Genomic DNA, 24,987 nt, shown 5'->3' with positions numbered 1-24,987 from the left:
GACACCTCTCTTCATCCCCCCCACCACACCCTCCGGGTACTCCCACACCCTGCCCCCTTTCTCTTTCTTTGTAAGGGAATAAGTGTCACGCTCATGTGACCACATTGGCTGTCCACTGTTCACGAGCTACCACCTGGAGCTGCTACCGGAGAGGCCAAGAGCCTTTGCCCCTGAGTACCTCTCTTTGCTTTGCACTGTGGGGGCTCTCCTCCACACCTGCACACCAGAGGCCGTTTCTGAGGCATGCAGGGACCCTCCTTCAGTTTGCAACAGGTTGCATCCATCACTGTCCTTTCAGTGCTTCCCTTGACACTCAGCTCCTGAGCTCCTTTGTCTGCATTGCGGCCCACCTGGCTGCCACGGGAGGGACAGAGCTGACCATGAATCCAAAGCTCAGATCTGACAGGCAGGAATCTGTGTATAAAGGGCCTGATTAATCATGCTGTAGAGGCTGTAGTGGGCTCCAGGGATCCGTAACCAGGGCTTGGGCCAAAGTGACTCCACAGCTGTTTTAATGCCTGGGGAGGGTTCTGGCTACAGTGGGGGTGGGGTGAGTCTCCTGAGGTTCTGAAGGCCCACTGTGCAGGTTCATGGCACACAGAGAAGAGAAGGCGGAGTCCTTTCCTGGAGCTGGTGGGCTGCGGGCACAGCCATGGATGACCAGGAGTCTGCATCTCACTAGGGGTCGAGGCTGGCGCTGAGGGAATCCTCAGTGAGGATTTTTTTCCTTAAAAGCCATCCTAAGTGACTTCAGCTCCATTGCTTTTTTGCCAAAAACCTACAATGATCCCAAGAGCTTTGTACACTCCAAGGGTGGTGACTGGACGTGGAGCCCAGCACAGACCCAAGTCAGTCCTGCCCTGAGTCCCACAGGCCGGCCACACCCTCCCCCTTCCTTGGCCTGGCTTTCTTCTGCCAGGACCCCCAGAATGGTGGAAAGGCAAGTGTGGCCTCAAGCTGAGGGGCCCAGCCTGGGCTCCAAGCCCCTGGGGGTCCCCTTGGGACGTCTGGTGGACCTAGTTCCCCCTGCCGTGGGGCAGCTCTCTCTCGGGGACTGTCGTGTTTCTTTGCTTTCTGTTGTGATGGGGCACCCCAGTTATCTCGGGGCGATGGGAAGTCTGTTGGTGTTACATGCTCCCGCCTTAGATGGGGAAACATTATTGCTGCATTGACGCTGCTCACTCGATACTGGGTATCTGTTAAACACAAATGGCAAGGGGAACAGAGCAAAACAGAGAAAAAAATGGAGAGTTGCTGGGTTGCCTCAAGTCTCACCTGTGATTAAGAGTGTGTACATCCTGCACGTGAACCCGGGTTCCCACACCTGCCAGCTACCAGGTGCCAGGCGCTGATTTTAGACCCCCAGCTTCACTAAGGAGTCATTGACAGATACATTTTTTGTGTATTTCAAGTCTACATTGTGATGACTTGATGCCCATAGACGTCGTGGAATGATTGCCCCACATACGCATCGCCTCACACGATTAACTCTGTGTGTGTGTGTGCCTTTTATGTTATTTTTATAATCCATGAACACAATACAGATAGCTCTCCATTTTTTTAGATCTTATTTATCTTAGAAGTTTATAGTTTGCTGTATGTCTTGCACATGTTTAATTAGATAACTTGATATTTTCAGTGCCATAAATTCCTAATAGAGATAGAATCGACTTTTCTATATTCCCTTGGTAAATCCACTTACTTCAAATCATTCTAATTGTATTTTTTTATGTATACACAATTATGTCTGCAAATAAGTTCTTTTTTTCCCCTTTGCAACTGTGATAACCCTTTCCTTTTTCTTGACTTATTGTATGGACTAGGATCTCCAGTACAGTGGTGAACAGAAGTAGTGAGAATAAGTATCCTTGTCTCTGTCCAATTATCAGAGGAAAAGCTTTCACTATTTCACCATCACACAGGATATTAGCTTTTTTGTAGATATTTTTATCAAAATATGTAAATTCTTCTCTGTTAGTTTACTAAGCAGTTTTTTCTTAGTCATGAGCTAAAATTATTACATTAAAAATTCTTAAGTTTATCTTCTGCAGATTTTGAAACAGGTGATTTTTCTTTTATGTGGTGATTTAACTTTTAAAAATTTTGTGATTCTAAAACAACCCCAACCTGATCTCAATGTATTCTCCTTCAGTTGGACTTTATTTCTTAGTGTTTTATTTAGGATTATTTCATCTATACTCAGAGTCTGTAATTTTACTTTCTTGTACTTCTTCCTGGTTGGATTTAGTATCAAGGTTATGCTAGTCTTATAAAACAAGGTTGGAGAGTGTTCCTTGTTTACTGCAAGAATTCCTGTGAGATGACTGTTTTCTTCCCTAGAATTTTGGAAGAGTTGATTGGCAAAACCAGTTGGTTTCATTGTGGGGAGGCTTTTAATTTCAGATGTAATTTTTTTCATGCAAATAAAATTTTCTCATATTGTATGTCTTCTTGGGTCTATTTCAGTAAAGCATTCTCCCCCTGCTAGGAATTTATTGAGATGAGCAGCCTCTCCAATTAGTAAGTGAACTGTGGTTCATAATATTTTTCTTATCTGCAAGATGTGTTGTCTCCCCTTTTAAAAATCCTTGATGCTGGTGATTTGTGCTTTGTCTCTTTTTCTTAATAAGTCTTTCTAGGGGTTTATCAGTTTTATCATTCCTTTCAAAGTGCCAACTTTTGGCTTTCTTTTTAAAGAAACTTCATATTTGCTTTCTGTTTCCTTGTTTTCTGCTCTTTTTTTTTTTTTTTCCCATCTGCCTTGTGTTTCATTCGCTATGGTGTTTTTTCTGGTTTCTTGGGAGAGAGGCTTAATTGATTTTTAGCCTTCCTTCTTTTCCAGTATACGTGTTTAAGGCTTTAAGTTACCCTCTAAACATAGTTCGCTGCATCCCACAAGTTTGAATAAGCCAGATTTTCATTATCTTTTAAGGAAAAGTATTTTCTAATTTTCATTGTGTTTTTTAAAATTATTAATCAGGAAATTCTTCAAGCAGTATGTCATTTAACTTCTGAATGTTTGGGGAGGTTTTTCTAGTGACCCTTTTTTGATTTCTAGCTTAATTCCATGAAGAGCCCTGTCTTCGTCTTTTTGGGCTACTGTTATAAATCCCGTAGACTAGCTGATAAACAACAGAAAGTTGTTTCTTGTAGGCCTGGAGGCTGGGGAGTCCCAAGCTCACCAGCAGGTGCCTCATCTGGTGAGGCCTGTTTCCTGGTTCCTAGACTGCCTGCTTCTTCTCCCTGTTCTCGCAGCACAGGAGCCCATTCCCCCCTGGCCTGACCCCTCCCAGAGTGCCTGCCTCCTAGGATCATCACCACCTGCCGGGTGAAGTTTGAGGGCCCATAAACCGTCAGCCCGTTGCAGTCCCTAAGTATACCCTGCATTATTTCAGTCCTTTGAAATAATTTGAGCTTTCCTAATGGCCCAATATATATTCTTTTTGTTATATGTTCGTTGGGCTCTTGAAAATAATATGTATCAGTGGGATGCAATGTTCCATGTGTATCAGTCAGATCAGGCTTGTCACTCATGTAATTCAGATTCCAGTAGCCACGTTGAGTAAAAGCAGAAGTAGGTGAAATTACCTGTATATATTTTATTTTAGCACACATAAAATATCATTTCAGTGTGTAATCAACATGATAAAACCTAATGAAATAGTTCACATTCTTTTTTTCATGCTAAGTCTTTAAAATCCAGTGTGTGTTTCAGGCTTGCAGCACATCTCATTGTAGAGCCAGCCGCATTTCAGGTACTTCATGGCTGCAGGTGACTACATACCAGGGGGCCGTTCCACGAGAGATGTGTCTTTAACGTCTCCCACTGGGATTATGAACTCGGCTGTTACTCCTTTTCTATTTCTGTCAGTTTTTATGTATTGATATTTTGAGGTTATGTTAATTTAGAATCCTCATCTTCTTGCTAGACTGAACTTGTGTCAGTATGAGATGCTCCTTTTTATCACTAATAATGCTTCTTTCTTTAGAGACTATTTGACAGTGATATTGCCACATCAGTTTTCTGTCCTTGTTGGCCTAGGTCTCTTTTAGGTTCACCTGTCTAAAAGATATTCCATCTTAACATGTAGCTCTGTGAATAGTGTACAGTTTTCATTGGAATCAGTTTGACACTTTATCTTTTAATGAGAGTATTTGCTCTGTGTATAATGTTGATATTCAGTGTGTAGACACCATGCTGCTGTGTGTTTTCTGTTTGTCCCACCTAGTCTGTGTTCTTTGCTCTTGCCTTCTTTTAAAGCTATGAAGTGTTTCTCTAGTTCTGTGCTCCTCTGTCAGGTTGTTAGGTGCACATTTGCAGACACAGCATGTGTTTTACACTCAAGACTAACTTAGTACTTTTACTGCCTCCCTGACTCGACTGTTTCCTCCTGTCACTGTTACACTTTGAACTGTTAGATATATATTTGGCGTTAACATCATTGTTTTGTAGAGTTAATATTTACCCTCACAGTTACCTCGTTGTTGGTCTCTACTTGTTTTTTATATTTCCGTCAGAGACTACTTTTCTTTTTCCCAAAGCACTGCCTGAATATTTTTTTAGTGCATGTGTGTGGGTGATGAGTTGTCTCATTTCCATTTGCCCTCAAAGTCTCTATTTTGCTTTCACTTTCGAAGAGTATTTTTGTTGAGTATAGAATTCCAGGTTGGTGGTTATTTGTTTTTCAGCATTTTACAGATGCCAGTCCATTATCTTCTGACTTCCTTGTTCTTGGAAAGTCAGCTCTCAGTGTTGCTGTGCCACTAAAAGCCACACCTTTTTTCCTCTGAGCGCTTGAACATGCTCTTCTTGCCTTAGGCACCTGCATAGCTGCTGAAACCAATGTGTGGTTTCATCTTTGAGTCAGTGGTCTGATTCTTGAACCAACTCTTGCCACTGTCCCTGTCAGACAGTTGAGTCGCTCAGTATCTGACCCATTGCGACCCCATGGACTGCAGCACACCAGGCTTCTCTGTCCATCACCAACTCCCCGAGCTTGCTCAGGCTCATGACCATCGAGTCATTGATGCCATCCAACCATCTCATCCTCTGTCGTCCCCTTCTCCTCCTGCCTTCAGTCTTCCCCAGCATCAGGTTCTTTTCCAATGAGTCAGTCCTTCACATCAGGTGGCCAAAGTATTGGAGCTTCGGCATCAGTCTTTGCAGTGAATATTCAGGTCTGATTTGCTTTAGGAGTGACTTGTTGGATCTCCTGGCAGTCCACGGGGCTCTCAAGAGTCTTCTCCAACTCCCCAGTTCAGAAGCATCAATTCTTTGGCGTTCAGCCTTCTTCATGGGCCAACTCTCACATCCATACATGACTACTGGAAAAACCATAGCTTTGACTAAATGACCTTTGTCGGCAAAATAATGTCTCTGCTTTTTAATATGCTGTCTAGGTTTGTCATAGCTTTCCTTCCAAGGAGCAAGCATCTTCTAATTTTACTGTCTATAGTAATTTTGGAGCCCCCAAAATAAAGTCTGTCACTGTTTCCATTGTTGCCCCATTTATTTGCCACGTAGTGATGGGGCCAGATGCCATGATCTTCATTTTTTTGAATGTTGAGTTTTGCCAGCTTTTTTACTCTCCTCTTTCACTTTCATCAAGAGGGTCTTTCGTTTCAACCCCTGGAGGCATTTCTTATTCCCCTTTCTCTTTTCTCCACCATGAGAGTCCCCATTTATACTTTTTAACAACGTAGTTTAACAAGGGGCTCCTTCACTATATTCTATCCTTTTTTTCTCTCTTATATATATTTTTTACCTGACCCATCTTTCAGTTCACTGATCATCTGTTCAGCTATGTCCAATGTGATGTTAAGGCCAGAGACTGAGTTCTTAAATTCAGTCACTGTTATTGTAAAGTTCGAGAGTCGGTTTTGATTCTCAGAAATTTTTCCTTTTGTCAAGTATATTTTTCAACAGGTGACATTTGCATCTGATACCTCTAGCATACCTCTGATATGCTGATATACATCTGATACCTCTGGATCTGGTTCAGTTTTTTTTTTCTCTTGGTCCTGTTTGTTGTTACACCCTCTTTTGGTTTTTTGATTGCATGTTGGACATTATGTTTGGAAAACCCTAGAGGTTCTGAGTGATGCTGTCTTCGCCAGAGTCTCCTCTGACACAGACCTCCAGTGGGGACAGAGCTGTCTGTTCACTCAGGGCCTGATGGACTTGAGGCTGGGGGTTCCTTGTAAGCTCAGTCTCAGCAGCCTTCACCCACCTTTCCCCCTGAGCCCAGGGAGGAGCTTTCCCGCGTCTTCATCTGGAAGCCTGGGCTGCCTCCCAGGGCCGCCCTCTTCTCAGCAGGTCCTGAAGCCCACCATCTGTCTCCTGAGCACCACGAGGTGACAGATAGTGCTCAACCAGTTTGGGCAGAGTGTTGGGTCCATTTTCTGACATCCGAACTGATTCACTAGGCCTGCACTCAAATTTTTGTCTTCCCAGCCCAAGGAACCGTCCAGAGCTGTGTTATCCAGTCCCCTCTGCTTGACTTTTTTCCTGCCTTTTCTTCGCAGAGTCGGCTTTGTTCAGATGGCCCGAGGGAAGGAGCGGGCCTCTCAGTCTTCAGCTCCCTCACTGGGCTTCCCTTTTGTTTGAAATCTTGGATTGTGGCTGCCTAAGGACCTCTTTTTAAACTGTGTTTAGCTTTTCTAGTTCTCGGTAGGCTGATCTACAAGCTGCTTGCATCTGTCACTGGAAGTGGGGACACCCTGGGTGTATTCTGTCATCTGAAGCCACATGTAACAGTCACAGTACTTGTATTGATCAACTTTGATACTGGGGAAAACAAGAACCAGGTGTCCTTGCTTAGTACCCACGGTTGTGTTTCTGGTCAGAATCCCCAGCTTGCCCGGGCTGTTTCAGTGCCACGTGAACTTGGGAAGGAGGTGGAGCAAGCAGCCCACACGGCCTGGACACAGAGGAGCCGGTCTCCCCTCTGCCCTTGCCCCTGCCGGCCCAGGGCAGGCCTTGCGATGACGGGCTGCTGGTGGTGGAGGCCAAGGCTGAGGAGGGAGGGGTTACGTGACCTGTATTCTGTGACATGGTCACATGTGGGTTTTCTATTTCAGTTTGGAAAAATGACTGCTTTTAGTCTTCCCTCCAGTTTCACTTTAAGGTGGAAAATGAAGATTTTATTCTTAAAGTTGAGCACAGTGATTTTACAGTCTTTTTGAAAGCAACAGTTGAGGTTTTAAAAACACATCTCAGAGAACTCCAGTAGATAAAGCCAAAAAGAGAGAACGTGTTCAGGGTGAACTGCAGGCGGGACCCCAAACTGTACTCTGTCTCTCCCAGAGTGTGTAATTCGTGAGATGGGTGGATATAGGACCCCAAGCACCCTGGGGACCGAGGTCCTCAAATGACAGCAGAGGTCCAGGCTGAGCCAGGAGCAAGTGGCCTGTGCTCTGGCTAGTGGAGAGCCGCGAGGGTGGGAGTGGGGCCAGGAGAGGGGTGGGAGACTCGGGGGCGGAGGGTGGTGCAGCACCTGGTGGGCTCTGGGAGGCGCTGGCTGTCGCGGCTCGAGGCAGGGACACCCCTGAACCTCCACCTTGCAGCCCCCACGGGGCAGAGTCGTCTGACAGCCCAGGGTCGAAGTTAAACGGGCGAGTTCACAGCAGGTTGAATGAACCCCTGTACGCACTGTGGGTTCATTTTAAGTGCCTGGAGCGAGGTTGGTCAAGCCCTTGCTGAGCTCGAGTGAGGGAGTCAGTCAGGGAGGACCGAGCTCAGGGTGAGAGTGAGGGGCAGCTAGCGTGGTGAGTCCTCCTCAGCCAGGTGGGTTCTGGGGACGCCCTTGAGTTCATGGGTGCCCTTTCAGTAGCCTCACTGGAGGCTTGTTTGGGGCTTAAAGGGGGGCAGAAGCCCACTTAGAAGATGTGCTCATTCCCAGGGGTGGTGGTTTCTGAAGGAGTTCATACTGGTCGGTTCGACTGTGACCCAGTACCTTGCAGGGTCATGTTTGACTGGGGGCCTGAGCCACGGGCACGGCCTTCCTTCTCCCGCACCCCACACTCACCTGTCGTCTTTTTGGCAGCCCGTCCCCCCTCTCTGCACCCTTGAAGGTGGGCCTGAGCCCAGCCCCCCGTTACCACAGAGCCCCTTGTGACTGAGTGGGTTCCGGTTCCAGGCTCGTAGGAGACGTGCTGGAGGCAGAGCCTTCATGCCATTTCTCCTTGAGACAGTGGTGCTAGTGGTCATAGTGTGAGAGCAGCGGTCATAGTGTGGGAGCGGTGTGTGTGAGAGTGGTGTGTGAGAGCAGTGTGTGTGAGAGTGGTGGTCATAGTGTGAATAGCAGTGGTTGTAGTGTGAGATTGGTGGGTATCCTGCCGTGAAACAGCAGTTGCCCCCGAGTGGGGGGCTGCCCCCATCCGCGAGGATGGGTTGCAGCAGGGCCCGCCTGTGGGCACTTTTTCAGTGCTGCAACCCCAAGGCAAAGGCCAAGACAAGGAAGAACTTGGCCTCGGCCCAAGTCCTGTAAGGAGAGTGGCCTGAGGGGATGTCAGGATGCATTTAACAGGAGGCTTCCTGTGTGCTGTTTTAGATCTGTCAGGAATTCTCTGCTCCTTATTAATTCCTGAATACTCAGGAATTAAGAGGAGAGGCAAGCCTCTCCCGCGGGCTGAAGAATCCAGGCATTTCCTTCATTAATTTTTCTATACAGTGATAAGTACCCTCTTCCTTCTTGTGAACCATACGGTAAAAGTGACTGCTTACAACTCTCTCTCTCTTTAATATGGATCGCCTATGTTTTGTAAGTCTGGAATTTTAATTTTTATCTTTGCTGAGAATAACTACCTTGTAAGACAGTATATATTTCCACATCATGTTGATTAAAACACCTTTGTTCCATCAGAGCTCTGGTCCCCGTGTCTGTCTTTCTCTCTCTCTCTCTCTCTTTTTCAGGCTGATCCCTTGGAGCTCTGCAAAGGCTCTCTGAGTTCACTTTCCTGCCCGGGCTTCTAAGACCCTCTCGAGAAGGCACTCTGTGTGTTCACTCCATTGAGAGGGCACCTGAGGCCTCCGTGAACAGAGCAAGTCCCGTGTCGGGGGCTTTATTGGCTTTCTGCATAAGCCAAGGACTATCAGCCTCTTTCTGTCCCTTACCTTCTTATCGTCAACTCCGGACCACCAAGTTCTGGCCCATTAAAGGACCTCAACAAGTGGCACCCAGAACAGGGACTTGGTACACGTAGGCAGATTCTTGGACGGAGTGACCGCAGGGCCTATTGAGGCCAGTAAGTACTAAGACATGGGTAAAAAGGCTGGAAAGCCCCATCACTTTTCTACTTTACTTCATCACTTATTTAAAGTTCAGGGATCTAAGGAAATGCATGCTGATTTTTTAGCTAGATTAGAAACTGCTATTTCCCGTAGTGTATTTGGAGAAGCCAAAAGGCAACTAGAGAAATTATTTGCTTTACAACTCTCTCTCTCTTTAATATGGATCGCCTATGTTTTGTAAGTCTGGAATTTTAATCTTTATCTTTGCTGAGAATAACTACCTTGTAAGACAGTATATATGCCCACACCATGTTGATTAAAACACCTTTAATTACTTGCAAATTACTTGCATTATGTGATAATGCAAATCAGGGATGTCAAAAAGCTATAGCTCCAATTCATGAGAAAGGGACTATTGATTATTTCAAGGCTTGTCGCAATCTAGGATTAGAAACTCAAAAGATGCAAATGGTAGCTGAAACAATAGCTGCTGCGTTAAGAAAGGGAAATAAAGGATGCTTTACATGTGGAAATAAGAACCATTTAAAAAGGGATGGCCCTAAGAAAGCTTAAAAAAAAAAGAAAAGAAAAATATATAAAGATAAAAGACCTCCAAAAATCTGCCCTCGCTACAGTAGAGGAATGCATTGGGCTAAAGATTGTAAGTCTAAATCTGGCATTGAAAGGAAACCTATTCCAGAAAACTGCAAGCAGGGACCCCCCACGTCCCCTTCAGCAAAAACCTGAGACAAATTCCATCTTTTACCTGAAACCCTCAACATCTGGCAGTGTTGCCATCGATATACCAGCTTTGGTTTTAGATACTATGAAGTTAACGAGCTCTACTTAAATTCAAATTCACGTGAACTGAAAAATATTAAATATATATAATTATTTAAATATGAATATAATTTAAATATAATTGTTTGCTAATCTAATTAAGACATGTCTTAAGTCATCAACATTATATAATACTTTTCTTATGCCTAGGTTTAAGGTAAACTAAATTTGTCAACAAAAAGGTAACTCTTTATATATATATCTATATATATAGATATATATATAGATATATATATGTATGAGATAAAAACTTTTGGATAAACTGTTAAAAGTAATTATAGTTTTAATAGAATAATCTATTATTATAATCTGTTATTGTAATCTAAAATAGTCTCTTAGGATTAGAATAACTTAAATTTCTAGAGTTGTACTAAAACTAAATAATAAAAGTTTATTAAACAGCTAGGTCATTTCCAAATAAAATAAGATTTTAAAACATTAATTACTAAACATTAAATTCCTCTTACAAAAAGTTTTTCTTACAGAAAAACTAAAGAGATTTTAAACTATTAATAAATATATTTTATAATGTATAATATATTGATATATATAAATATAAATATATTAACCAATCTATAAAATGCTAATATACAAGACACTTCATAGTTGCTAAGGAAAAGTGAGATATATGCTTTTAATAAAAAGATATAAGATATGACATACTGAGATATACATCCCACATTTTCCCTGGGGGCCACTGCTCATTTAACAAACAATACAATTATTAAAATAACTTGGAAGAATGACGAGCCTATTTGGACAGAGCAGTGGCCCCTCACGAAAGAGAAATTACAGGCGGCTAAGGAACTTATAGATGCACAACTAGAATTAAAACATATTGAAGAATCTTGTTCTCCTTGGAACTCTCCTATTTTTGTCATAAAAAAAAAACAACTAACAAATGGCGTCTCCTAACAGACCTTAGAAAAGTTAGTGCATCTGTGAAACCTATGGGTGCATTGCAACCAGGACAAGATTGCTTTTTTAATATACCTTTACACCCTTTAGACCAATAGAGATTCACTTTCTCTGTCTCTTCTCCTAATCATATTAGACCTCATGAACGGTACCAATAGACTGTACTGCCACAAGAGATGATGAATTCTCCCACCATGTGTCAGTACTATGTAGCCAAAACCCTTGAGCCTGTGAGAAAGCAATTTCCTAACTTTCTTGTTATTCACTATATGGATGATATATTGTTTTCGGCTCCATCTATCTTAAACACTGAACACATGTTTGATGTAGCTCAACTATGCTTTAAAAACTCTAGATTAATCATTGCCCCTGAAAAAATTCAAACCTCTACACCTTACTATTACTTGGGGTTCGTTGTTAATAGGCAACAACACATTACTCCCGAACTAACTCAGATCCGTGCTGATAAATTATCAACCTTAAATGATTTTCAAAAGCTCTTAGGTGATATTAATTGGATTAGACCTTCTTTAGGCATTGCTAATTATCAACTGAATAGTCTATTTAGTACTTTAAAAGGAGATCCTGATTTAAATAGCCCTCATTCACTTTCTCAAGAGGCACGAGAAGAACTCTGTTTGGTGCAAAATAAATTACAAAAACAATTTCTTACTCGCATCAAAATAGATTTACCTCTAGAATTGTTTATACTCCCCTCTAATTCTCCCACAGGACTTATTGCCCAACAAGAACACCCAGTAAAATGGATCTATACCCGTTTTATGGAAATAAAGTCACTTACACCCGACCTTGATTTAATTGCTCTAATCGTTATCAGTGGAAGAATTAGGACTAAAACTCTAATTGGCTCCGATCCTCATAAAATTGTAATACCTATCAATAAATACATATTACAGGTATTCCTTATAATCCACAGACACAAGACATAGTCAAAACAAACACATCACACACTAAAGTTACAAATAAAAAAAATTTTAAAAGGGGAATACACAGGTACACTACTGTCTTCCTTATCTAAAGCAGACTTTACTAGGTTCTAACATTTTCTAAACCTATAACTATTGTTACTACAGCTTTATTTGTTTTAAATTTTTTAACCTCTTCTTAAGATTCGACCCAAGGGGGGCCCCGGCATTCAAAATGGAGGTGAAATAAGAACCCCAGGAAGAAGAAATTCCAATACGGGCCATGTCTGCTCCAAAAATCTTCAGAAAGCACCACCCTCGGCGGCATCACCCCGATGATCTCCTCACTTGGAGACAAATAAAAGCCCTACTAATCAAGCTGAAAATTTGGTCTCTCAACAAGGGTTGCCTCCGAGTCCTGAATACATTCTCCTGGCAATGCTCAGTCTTTTGGCCTGTGCCTCCCCCTGCTCAAGCTCAGACTAACACCCAACCCCCCTCTATTACAGGTGGTCGAATGGACAGAGAGAGGACCAATCATTTCAACTAATGACTCTATACATATGCTTTCTCCCCTAGTACATGAAAGGGCCTTCACACCCTGGGCAGGAAAGAAAACTAATTAATTTTTCTTTAGGCTATGAAGTCCTTCCCTTGTGCATGGGCCCAGCAAAATTGTGCATAAACGTCAGCCGACAAATTTGGGCTGACAAACTTGGGCTTTCGTCCTGCCTCCAAAAGAAGACTTTCAGACACTGCTTGGATTATTTACTGCCCTTTCTTCGTCTGTAAACCATGTTTATACTACTGAAACTTTAGGGAAAGAGTTAGGGAAAGAACAAAGAACTTTATGCAAAGGGTTTACGTATAAAAACTTTACTTATACTCCCATTCCTTGGGACAAATGTCAAACCAAATCAAGAAAATCAATGTTTGTGGCTAATCATACAATTGTTGATTGGGGACCCCATGGTATGTGGTTATCTGACTGCTCAGATGATATTAACAACACTGTGTGTGATATGGAAGGTCACTGACACTATGATGGAACATTACTATGACAAACGACTTCTTGAGTGGCTTGACCGTGGATTAGCCCCACCTCCTCCTAAGATCGTCCTCGATAAACAGAGTGGGTCTGAACAATGGGCCATTTGGAAACTTGCTGCGAGCATCAGAGCACCGAAGAACTTGGAACTTGGACCGGACATTTCATAGGGACCAGTCGTCATAGTAACTATTTCTTTTGCTACAGTCAGTCATATTTTATACAGGCCTGTGTCCCACTTCCTTTTGTTATAGCCATAGAAAATTTACAATTTAATAAGACTTTTACGTTCTGTAACTTGTATTAATTGCAAACTGTATACTTGTATTAACTCCTCTATTTCTTTAAGCTTTTTGTGTTATTCCTGTTCACGTCAATCATAGTGCCTACAACTGGGAACAAATCAAATTTCATTTACAAAATATACGTGATAATGCCTCTCTGAATGTACAATTACTATAAAAGAAAATCTTTAAAACCTTTTCTAAAAATCTGCCCTCTTCCCCTAATTTGGAAACCTTAGCTGAACAAATTACCTGGGCTAGACCCACGAGGATGGTTTCAAAGTATTACCCACAGTATCGGGTCTGGAACTGTAGCTTTGGTGATTGTCTTGATAATTATATTTGTTGTTTACCATCGCCTTTCTATAAGGTTGGTTAATACTAACCAAACTCATTTGGTCAAGACCTTTTTTTGACAAATTTAATAAAATAGAGGGAATTGTCAGGAAGCATTTAACAAGAGGCATCCTGTGTGCTGTTTTGGATCTGTCAGGAATTCTCTGCTCCTTATTAATTCCTGAAGAGGAGAGGCAAGCCTCTCCCGCGGGCTGAAGAATCCAGGCATTTCCTTCATTAGTTTTTCTATACAGTGATAAGTACCCTCTTCCTTCCTGTGAACCATACGGTAAAAGTGATTGTATACAACTCTCTCTCCCTTTAATATGGATCACCTATGTTTTGTAAGTCTGGAATTTTAATCTTTATCTTTGCTGAGAACAACTACCTTGTAAGACAGTCTATATGCCCACACCATGTTTGATTAAAACACCTTTGCTCCATCAGAGCTCTGGTCCCCGTGTATTTCTCTCTCTCTCTCTCTCTCTCTCTCTCTCTCTCTCTCTCTTTTTCAGGCTGATCCCTTGGAGTGCAGAGGCTCTCTGAGTTCACTTTCCTACCCGGGCTTCTAAGACCCTCTGGAGAAGGCGCTCTCCATCTTCACTCCATCGAGAGGGCACCTGAGGCCTCCGTGAACAGAGCAAGTCCCGTCTCAGGGGCTTTATTGGCTTTCTGCATAAATCAAGGAATATCAGCCTTTTTCTCTCCTTTACCTTCTTATCATCGACTCTAGACCACCAGGTTCCAGTCCGTTAAAGGACTTCAACAAGCTGAGAGCAGCCAGGGACTACGCCCATCGGATTGGCCCTCACCCAGTGAAGCATTGGGGTTGTGTTTCATTTTGTTAGCATAGTTGTGGGCCCTGCTGGCCAGGGCATTTTGGCCTTAGTGGGCAGGATCGACCCCAGCAGTTTACCTTGTAAGAGGTTGTGCAGGTGCCACGTAGAGGATGGGCGGGGGCCCCACAAGAAGGGAAACACTGGCTAGAGGAGTCACGGGGGCATGTGGACTGAGCTATCAAGTCAGTCCTTGAAGCAGAAAGGCTAAACCCTTTACGTCTCCCTTCTTCCAAGGAAAGAATACACTGGCTGGAGGAGTCTCTGGGGCATGAGGATCGAGCTAGAGAGTCAGTCCTTGAAGCAGAAAGGCTAAGCCCGTTAATGTCTCCCATCTTACAAGCCACAGAGCAATGTGTCCAGTGTTTTAATGACGGGTACCTACTGCTTACGTGTATGACATACACCCTCATAGCTTCACATGTCTACTACATGCCTCTTACAAGTGCTGGGCACTGTTCTGGGTGCTGGACACCCAGTATATAGTAGGGGATACGTAGCCCAGGATCTTTCTGTTTCTGCAAAGAAAAACAGAAGAACGAAAGACTCCGTGTGGTTCAGCTTGAGCAAGTTCACCACGTGGACGGCCCTGCGTGCATGTAAATTGTGGTAAAATACATATAACATAAATTTTACATTTTCCCCAGTTGACTGAATGACTGGGTGGCTTCAGTGGAGTCAGGATAACAGATGGCCTTGGGGTGCCATCTGCCTTTGTCCCAGAGGAACACTCCAAAGCTTGGTGGCCTTGTAGACCTTCCCTTTATTCTTCACTCTCCCCAGTGGCTCTAGGTCATTGGTCTGTGTGTCATTTAAGAATCTCTTTATCCACTTTGTTGTTAGGTTTATGTTTTGGAAAGCTTCTCAGGCGTCCCTGGGTCTTGAGAAGGCAGGCTTGGATTCCGGGTTCTCCCCTGCTGCGTGCCTGCCAGGTCGAGGTGGAGGCCAAAGGCCAGTCTGAGTTGTGGTGGTCTGTGTGGTCTTGGGGTCAGTGGACCCCCTCTTCTCTGGAGGGGCAAGGAGATCCTTTGTGTGAAGCCTGGAGAGACTTGACAGGGTCAGTCTTCACAGTCTTGCTCTCTTTTTAATTTATGTTTGCATTTAGTTTCTCATTTAACTGTTTTCTAGGAGTTTCCAACTCCTAGCGTAGAGCTCAAAATATGCAGGGACCAGCTTCTTAAAAGAGAAGGAGAAATTGCTGAACTGAAAGCAGAAAGAAGCAACACCAGGGTCAGCAGGGGGATTCTCACGTGTTGACATTTGCCCCACGTGGGTCACCGCTAGCCTCTGTGTTGCTGTCTTTAAACTCTGTCTGATTTTCAAGTCATTTTTCACATCTTCCCACTGAGAAGACCAGGGTGGATCAGTTTGTGGTTCTCATACCTTACTTCAAATTTATGATGAGAGCTAATGTAATTTTAGTACCTTTGAGAGGGGAGTTCTCAACTTACATTTTTGTCCATGCTACACTTTGTGTGGGATCTTAGTTCCCCAATCAGGGATTAAAACCCATGACCCCTGCAGAAGGGTGGAGTCGTAACTACTGGGCCCCTGGGGAAGTCCACTCTTAACTTTAGACTGAACTGGCAGGATTCCAACGTGCCTTAGCATGTTTCCAGCTGTAGCGTGAGGCTGAAAGGAGTTATCGGGCCTGAAGTCAAGCATGAGGTTGAAAGTGCCCCTTTGGCCCTGCCCTGCAGCTGCTGTTGGAGCACCTGGGGTTACTGGTTGCCCGGTACATTCCATCCTTCCGGATTACAGTGGGCAAGCGGCAGGCACAGTCCCCAGCTAACATGACCAGCGAGGTGGAGGTGCTCAGGGCACGGAAACTGCTGTTTGAGCACCACAAGGCCCTGGACGAGAAGGTACCAGCCACCCATCCATCCTGGATTTGTACACTTAGTGCCTTGTTTTGACCTCACCGATTGCCTGGAAGTGCTGTGTTCCTTCCCTCTCAAAACAGGGCTAAGGCTTCCTTTCCCCCTTAGAGACTCTCCTACGGCTCTCTAAGCCACGAGGAAGACCTGACTAAGGTGATTGCACTCAGGAAGTCATAGAAAAGCAGTCACAGGAGGAGAGCCAGTTGAAGGAGTGCCTGGCAGCCCTCTCTTTCCACGTTACAGATCTGGAGGAAGACCTGGACACGGCCAGGAAGGACCTCCTCAAGTCTAAGGACAGGAACACGAAACTGCAGTGGGACATCCACGAAGTGAGTGACAGCGGTCGTGTCTGCCTGAGGTGGGCTGTGGGTCCCTTCTTCTCCCGGTGATCTCAGCCTTGGGATGGCTGCGTGAGTAAGAGCAGAGCACTGCAGAGACCACAACTGGCTGCCTCCCCACCTCTGCGTCGAGCTCTCTGGGGTAGAAGAGGCCTGGTCTAGGCAGTCCGTTGGCAGTGGACCAACACGAGGGCAGCCCTGGCACTGTGCTGCACCCTGGGTGTGGACTCCTCCTTTCCACAAGTTCTAGGGGGCCCAGTGTGCTCCTTTTGTAAAAAGTCATTCATCCATTCATTCATTTCTTGGCGTATAGTGGCTTTACACTGCTATGCCAATTTCTGCTGTACAGCAAAGTGAATCAATCATCTATCTATCTATCTATCTATCTGCCTCTCTTTTAGATTTCCTGCCCATTTACTTCACCACAGAGCACTGAGTAGACTTCCCTGTGCTGTACACTAGGTCCTTACTCATGGACTTTATGTGTAGTATCGGTACTGTATATATGTCAACCCCAGTCTCCCAGTTCATCCCCGCCTCCACCTGCCTGTTGAATGCTGAAATTTCCTTCTGATTCCCTCAGACGAGTCTGGTGACATCTGTGGAGCCCGTTCTCTCAGAGAGATGGGAGCATGCTGTGTGGGCTCTGCTGAGGCAGCTTGCCTGGCCATCTTCTCTAGTTTTCTGAGGTTCCGCTCCTTGAAGGGATGTGTGACAGTGATACCGGCGGTCAGACAAGTCGTGGCGTCTGCTCACCCTGGGATCCTCAGGCCCGAGCTGTGTGACCATGTGGAATCATAATGTTTCTGGCGGTCGTGTCTGCGGGGGTCATGATTTATGAGAAACATCCCGGGGATGTGGCGCTGCTGGGGGAATCGTCCCCACTGCCAGCCAGCCAGCCAGCCAGCCACCCTGTCCTTCTGGTGGGAAAGTGTTGCCCCGCGCTGCCAGTGGGCAGTGGCTGGGGATGGAGAGTCAGGCGGGGTTGTGCTGGCGCGGCTGTTGGGAGCATTGCCCGGAGCTCCGTGAGCAGCTGTGGGGCCGTCCGTTGGTGGGCGGCCTGCGGTGTCAGGTGCGCTCGCAAACCCTCCCAGAGCAGGGTCACTAACAGCCGCCAGGGGGCGCCCTTCGCCTTTGATCTTCCTCTTCAGGCTTGGTTTCTCCTCTCCCCTGGCATCTCTGCTGTCAGTCCCAGGTTGGCCTTGTAGTTCGACCTTTCGTCTTCGGAAGCTCTGCCTCTAAGGAGGCTAAACGGTTGGAACTTCCCTCCCAGCTTAGGAAGGTAGAATGTGTGCCTCGCGCGTCCCGCACTTGGCGCTGCCTGCTGCCTGTGCTGGCTTGCCACAGGCAGTCCGAGGAGGGGGCGCAGCGGCCGCGGTTGCAGGGCCGGGGCAGGGGGAGTACGTCTCCTCTCACCAGCCGGTCACCAGCACCCTCCGTGATCCAGGCGTCACACACAAAGCCACACAGGCTGCGTGAGCAGGCATGCGGGCATGCCCCCCACGAGCCCGGGGCCTGTGGTCCGCACAGAGCATGGCCCATTTGCCGCCCGTACAGTCACAGCCCGCGTGCCGTCAGGACAGGGTCCTTGCGAGCGGAGCTGACGCTGTTCTTGGCCAACAGGTGGGAGAGAGTCGCGGCAGCATCGAGGATAGGCTGTACCAGATGGAGGCCCAACTGGAGGAGAAGAACAAGGAGCTGCAGCGGGTGCCTGTGCTGATGGGGAGGCAGCGTCTGGGCGGGAGATGAGGCTTGGGTGGGGGCCAGTGCTGCCTTTCTTCACTGCTCCCTTCTCTGCCTCCAAGTGTGTGCCTGTGTGGCCCCATCTGCTGATCTGGGCACCCACCTCCTCGGGAGCAGGGCCAGAGGTGGTCGCCCATAGGCAGTGGGCAGGAGCCAGGGCTTCCCCACATTCAAAGAGGCTGCTTGTTGCTCTGACCAGTCAGTCCGGGGAGCTGCTTGGGATACAGGTGGACCTCACGACTGCCCCTGGGGTGCCAGCCCGGGGCCCATGAAACTGAAGGCATGGTGCCCAGGTGTGGAGCCTGCTTGCCTCGGACGTGGCGCTGGAGTCCCACATGCCAAACCGCTGGTCCAGACACGGTGTGTGTGTAGGATGGCTGCCTCTAGACAGGAGAACCGCAGTTGCGCTGCGACAGAAGGCGCGTCAAGAAAGGGTGATGGTGGAGGCTCGCGTCACCGAGTCCTGAGAGAGGTTTCCTGGAAAGGTTGGCCACACGGCGATACAGACCATTCAGGAAATGGAGTGGGGATCCCGGGTCCAGCCTCACATGTCAGTACTGTCCCCACCATGCCTGTGTTCTTGGGCCTGGACTGCAGAGCCTCAAAGATGGACTCCCAGGGGGCAATGGTTCTGACTCCCATAGTGAGCTCTGTGGTGAGGCGCCCTCCCGGCTTAGGCAGAGAGCTCAATGGCTCCCGATCAGGGGTGCTCTTCCTTACTTTCAGAACTGCTATTCAGAGGCTGTTGAGATCAGGATGCTGTTTATGACTAAGCCAATTCAAAGTCAACTTTTGTTTTGCTTTAAAAATCTTTGAATGCCAATGCCTTATTGTGGAAGCTGTGACAGGTTTTGTTTCCTTGGGCTCAAAAATCACTGCAGACGGTGACTGCAGCCATGAGATTAAAAAATGCTTGCTCCTTGGAAAGCCATGACAAGACATAGACAGCATATTGAAAAGTAGAGACATCACTTTGCCGACAAAGATCCATATAGTCAAAGCTATGGTTTTTCCAGTAGTCACGGATGGGTGTGAGAATTGGACCATAAAGAAGGCTGAGCCCTGAAGAACTGATGCTTTCGAATTGTGTTGCTGGAGAAGACTCTGTTCTAACAGAAAATAAACTGTTTTTAAATGTATTATAATGGAAAATTTCAAACAGGCACAAAAGTGGATGGAGTAGTATAATAAATACCCATGACCCGTCAATTAGTCTCAGCAATTTTTAACACAAAGCCAATCTCAAGTAGATCATTCTTCTGTCTTCTCTCCATTTTTTTTTATATGGTAGGTTCTAAAACAGCTTTTTAAACCTTGAAATTGATGCTCATTTTATAAAACACAGCCTTGCCAACTTTGTTATTACTTTAAAAATTGCTTGAGGTAATTATTTCCAGTTTTTTAATATGAATTTTCATATTGGAAAAGACCCTGATGCTGGGAAAGATTGAAGGCAGGAAGAGAGTGGATGACAGAGGATGAGATGGTTGGACGGCATCACCAACTCAATGGACATGAGTTTGAGCAGATGCTTAGCAATAGTCGAGTTACATTTTCCTTATGGCTAATCCACTGCTGTAACACGTATAGCATTTCTGGTTTTGAACACTGAATGTGTTTGCATTATAGTTGGGTTTAGAGTGTGTGGCCATTATGTGTGGTTCAGAATTCTGAGTAGTCCTTTCTGGGATCACCCGAAAGCTGAGACAAAGCATGAGCCCTTCACGTGGACTGTGCTGTGCATCAGGAAGATAATACGAGCCACCTACACAATCTAAAATTTCCTAAAACCCATCGGGCTACTTGACATCCTTCTTTCACTGTGAGTCTTGAAATCTTCTGTGTGATTTCCACATCTAGTGTTGCACCAGCCTGTCTCACGTGCCCAGGGGCGGCACGAGGCGAGTGACTGCCATGGCCGACAGCACAGAGCTGCCAGGTTGATTCGAGTGACTCGGAAACTTGGCCCGTTTGACTTGTTTTACCCCATGAGGAAGTGAAGTGGGCATAGAGGAATGAATGTGAGGAATGCCCAGGAATGCAGGTGAGCTCCATGGAGACCGTTTAAAGCAATGAGAGGAGTGAGGGCAATAGAGTGAGTCGTGTCCCCCTGACCCGAACCCCCCGCCTGAAGTCCAGCTTCTCTCTACAGACTTCATCGTTGTTAATGGCTTGCCATGTTTCCTCCAGAGGAACCTTTTCTACACCTGAGATGGAACTTCCTCCTCATTATGGTTTATGGGTGAATATTGTTCTGAGTGTTTATATTTTCTAGGGACACCTAGAGAACATTTTCTCAGAATTAAAATGTTCGGAGTTGATACCTACTCACGTAACCTGTTCTGCACATTTCGGTGCAAGTCATTTTGCATCCGGAAAGCAAGCGGTGCAGGCTGTGTCATTGGCTTTTTCGTAGGGCCAGCTGATTCTAAACCTGGAAACCCTGAGAGCCGAAGTGGACCAGACGAGACTGCGAGGGGCTCCCTTCCACCACAGGTAGGCTGCTCCCCCGGGCAGCTCCCCTCAGCGCTGTCGAGTGTGACAAGGGCCTGTCTGGTGTGTGGACAGTATGACTGGGTGTTGCTCATGGTCGCACCTCAAGGAGCCTGTAGCTTCGTGGCCAGCGAGAGGGAAGAGACAAACATTGTTCCTTAGGGTCAAACTTGGTACCACGGAGTGGTAGTCACAGGATTGACAACACTCAAAACCACAGGCAGAGGTTTGGAAGTAGGGGGCCGACCAGTTGATATTTGGGCGTATTCATTTGAGGGGCCTGACAGACTGTGACACTGATGTTTCTGAAGAGTCGCAGAAGGTTAATGACCTGTAGTCATTTTTACATGAATGGAGACTGAGACATGACTTGCCGTTGACTGTGGTGGGAGGAATCACCTGGCTTGTGAATGAGGCGAGCAGATTACTGAGCATTCTGATTTTTTCTTGCTCATTGTTCTAGGGGCGATAATTCTTATTAAGTATTTAAATGTTTCTTTGGCTTCTTAACGGAAAATGGTCACAAGTGAGAGATAAACTTTAGCAAAGGTCATTAAGTGCTTAACTGGTGACATTCATTCATCTGTAGGAAATCGACTACTGCTTGCAGCCTGACTTAGGAGACAGTTTGGAGCCCATACGCATATTTCTGTGTTTGTGTGCTTAGGGGATCCTCGAAGTCCAGGGCCCCAACCCAGCTTTCTTCTAGAGTAAGGGGATATCATTTGAGACAAAGGCAGAGCCAGAAACTGGCAGGTGGAGTCTGAAACCACAGTGGGTGGAGTTCAAGGAGAGCCCGTGCCCTGCAGAACGGATAGGGGACATGGCCGGACTTGCTGGTAGAGCTCCCCCAATGTGAGGGGCTGGTGCTGTCAGAAGTGGGGAACCCCTGCTCCCGGGGTGGACAAGGTGAGTGTGAGGCGGACTGTGTAGACAGTGGAGAAAGAGGAGGTGGACATGCCCTCCTGCTCTTGGGGGTTTTTGGGTAAAGAGGAGGGCCCGGGTGCCAGGACCCGAGGCCTGGCATGGTTGGGGGGCTCAGATGGAGAAGCCTGGTGCCTGGTCACCAGTCCCCTGTGTGTCAATGAGAGTGAGAGACGAGAAGAGGAAGCAATGGGCCACAGCGGCTGGTGCGAGGGAGGGGTGTCTCCAGGAGGCAGCTCTCGAGGGGTCATGGCAGTGACTTAGCAGCACAGGTGGGGCCTCGGAGTGGGGCTTGTGGGCACTGTGGGCTGGGTGGGGGGCACTGTGCTGGCTCAGGAGAAAGGGAGTGGGGACTGAAAACCTGGCTCACAGGCAGGGCAGGCACGGCGTATTTGGTGGGACCTCCCAGAGGAATTGGTCACCTTGTCTCTGAAACCTTCTCCTGGAGATCAGAGCAGGCGCAGGCCGAAGAGGAGGTGGGGTGCCAAGGAGAAAGCAGAGCAGGTGCAGGCCCTGCCCTGGGACCAGAGGGTGGGCTCTGGGGCGACCCTGGATGCCCCATCCCAGACAGCCGATCCAGTCCTAGTCAGCTCCACACCCTCGCATCAGCGCTGCCTTCCCCACATACAGAAGTTTTCCAGCTGGTGGGGCTGAGCCCTCAGTGTATGTGGGGCAGTGGGCAGCCTGTTGCTGTTGGAGCCAGGAGGGCCCTCCCAGGGGCCCTTTTGCTGTGAAATTGCTGATCTTCCAAATGGACAGGCTCTGGCTCGACTGACAGAGTGAACTCTTTTCTTCTAACAGTGCTATTCTTACCCGTGTGTTTCAGCCGACTGCCGGGGTCCAGCCCCGGTGGATCCAGGGAATTCAAAGCGGGGACGGCGTCAGCGAGGATCAGGAAACAACTGCTTAATTAAACTTTAATTAAGGATATAGAGTAATAGAATAAGGATAGCTCAGTGAGGAAATTCAGTGGAGAAAAGAGGCTGAAATAAGAATAGCTCAGTGAGGAAATTCAGTGGAGAAAAGAGGCTGAATAATTCAGCCAGAAGGTGAGAGAAAAAACGACATGGGGAGACCAAGTTTTGGTGAACAAGGCCCGCACTTTATTTTCCAAAGTAGTTTTTATACCTTAAGTTATGCATAGAGGATAATGGGGGAAGGGGTAGAGTCATGCAGCAAGCCAGGCTTTCTTCCTGCAAACTTATCATATGCAAAAGCTTAGGTGATTTGCATCATCTTCTGGCCCGGAGGCCTGTTAACATTTTAAGACCCTTCCTTCAGAAGGCTTATTTTTCTCTAAAGGTGATTGGTCAGGAGCCACCCTCCAAAAGCATTAAAGTTGCATTCCTACAGAGCAAAGGTGTGGTGGGCTATAACAAGAAAAAGAATTAACTCAAGGGTCCCAGGTTACAAACATTAAAGCTACTACTTACACCAATTTTATTAATCAGTACACTGCCAGGGACACAGCAGGTAAGGGATATGGAAACTTAGCAGCAAACATTGGCCCAACAAGTGAAAATCCCTTCACCAATACAATTTCTAATCAATCTTGTAACTGCTCAAAGGAATCTGTGTTTAGACAGTTTAGAACATCTCATGCCTCTCACAGTTGGGAGGCTCTGAGCAATCACATGTGGCCGGAAAAACCTATTCAGGCAGGCTAGAGGATTTCCAAAGGAGTTTGTAGGTTGAAACACTGTCACACCCAGGAATTGTTAACTGGAGCTGTAAGCCAACTCTTTTTTCAGAGAGAGGTAGTGGGGGACAGCCCCCCATAAAGTCAGAGGTGTAGGTGAAGGCACAAAGCAGAAAGTAGGCAGACTCTGGTTTTGGGGGGTAGATGCTCGAGAATTTCCAGGGGGACTCCTGAGGCTCGATCCCGCCTTTGCGTATGCCGAGCCTCCTTCCTCATGACCTTTGTCATGGGTGGAGCTCCTCACGCTGGCTCCCGGCAGTGATAGAATTCCAGTTGAGCTATTCCAGATCCTGAAAGATGATGCTGTGGAAAGTGCTGCACTCAATATGCAATATGCACTCAATATGCAATATGCCGGCTCCCGGCAGCCGACCCTACTTGGGCAGTGCCCCAAACCTCAGATTCCCTGTGGCGGACCGGCCGGCAGACTCCTCGGGCAACAGGGCGCTGCTGCGGTGCCCCCCAGAAAGGCCAGCTGGCAGCGCTGCAGAACGAGCCATCCAAGGCAAGGACCCCGCCGCCCCCTTCCCATCCCTGGTGGGCACCTTGTGAGGCACCTGCCCCCTCACACTGTGGTCCTGAGGTGGGTTTGGAACAAAGCACTGATAGATCGCTTTACATTTTCCTTTTTCTGGCTAAGAGTTTGCTTTTAAGGCATGCTTTTTTTTCTTAACCAATTTTGATAATTTGTGGCCTACTGTGAGGCTCAGCATGGTACTAATTAGCACAGTTTTGAAATCGTCCTACGAGTAAATGGATACACATATCCATCAGCTTTATAGTGAGAAGAATTCTCATTGGAAGTTTAAGTGCCTTTATCTTTTCACCTCATTCATGGCATGTATTTGTTCATACATGTCTGTGTTTTGAGCTTCTATATTGTTGAACAGTTAGTTTGGGCCAGACATGGTCAGAAGTAGGACTCCAACAGTGAATTAAAAACTGTGTGTGTTCTTTATCCACTGCTATGTAATGGATCACGGCAAACTTAGTGACTTCCCAGGGAGCAGCTCACAGTCCACAGTGCCTGTGCATTGTAGCAGGCGGGCCTGGTTCAGGGCCTCCTGAGGGCACAGACAGCCTGGATGGCAGGCTTTCAGACTCACCTGGCTGCTGGGGACAGGCCCAGGTCCCTGCTGGGTGGACCTCTTCATGGCCTGGCTTTCCTTGGAACACCCTCTGAGAGCAAGATTGTGGGGTGTAGCCCGGGGCCTTTCGCTCCCCAGTCTCGAAGCCACACACCTTCACTTCTGTTTGCGAGAGTGAGCTGCGAAGTCCTGCCTCGCTCAGGGCCTGAGCAGGAGTCGCCCCTTCTGCCTCTTGAAAGGAGGAGGATGGAAGAATTTGTGGACCCCCTTTTAAGCCCGTTGCAGCCTGTCGAACAGTAATGAGCAGGGAAAGGAGACCAGAGTGCCCGAGTTGTCTGAGGAGGAGGGGATGATTGTGTGTGAAGAGTGGCCAGTGAGGTGACACCAGGAGGATGACCTTGA

At 46.7% G+C, this 24,987-nt stretch overlaps 1 long non-coding RNA gene across 2 annotated transcripts in view; it reads left to right on the top strand.

Annotated features, from left to right (window-relative positions):
• LOC129640754 (uncharacterized) overlaps nt 1–24,987 on the top strand; it is a 36,922-nt gene that overhangs the window by 1,084 nt on the left and 10,851 nt on the right. Inside the window, exon 2 of one of the 2 annotated variants that reach the window (XR_008708957.1) lies at nt 20,798–20,877. This is a non-coding gene — a long non-coding RNA (uncharacterized LOC129640754). Of the gene's footprint in view, nt 1–12,425; nt 14,031–20,797; nt 20,878–24,987 lie in introns of those variants that run through there. The other variant, XR_008708956.1, reaches the window with a different exon arrangement.

This window comes from Bubalus kerabau, unplaced genomic scaffold, assembly GCF_029407905.1.
Source record: "Bubalus kerabau isolate K-KA32 ecotype Philippines breed swamp buffalo unplaced genomic scaffold, PCC_UOA_SB_1v2 scaffold_40, whole genome shotgun sequence".
Taxonomy (NCBI): Eukaryota; Metazoa; Chordata; class Mammalia; order Artiodactyla; family Bovidae; genus Bubalus; species Bubalus kerabau.
The sequence above is the reverse complement of the archived record's forward strand: the minus strand, read 5'-3'. Positions and strand labels throughout refer to the sequence as shown.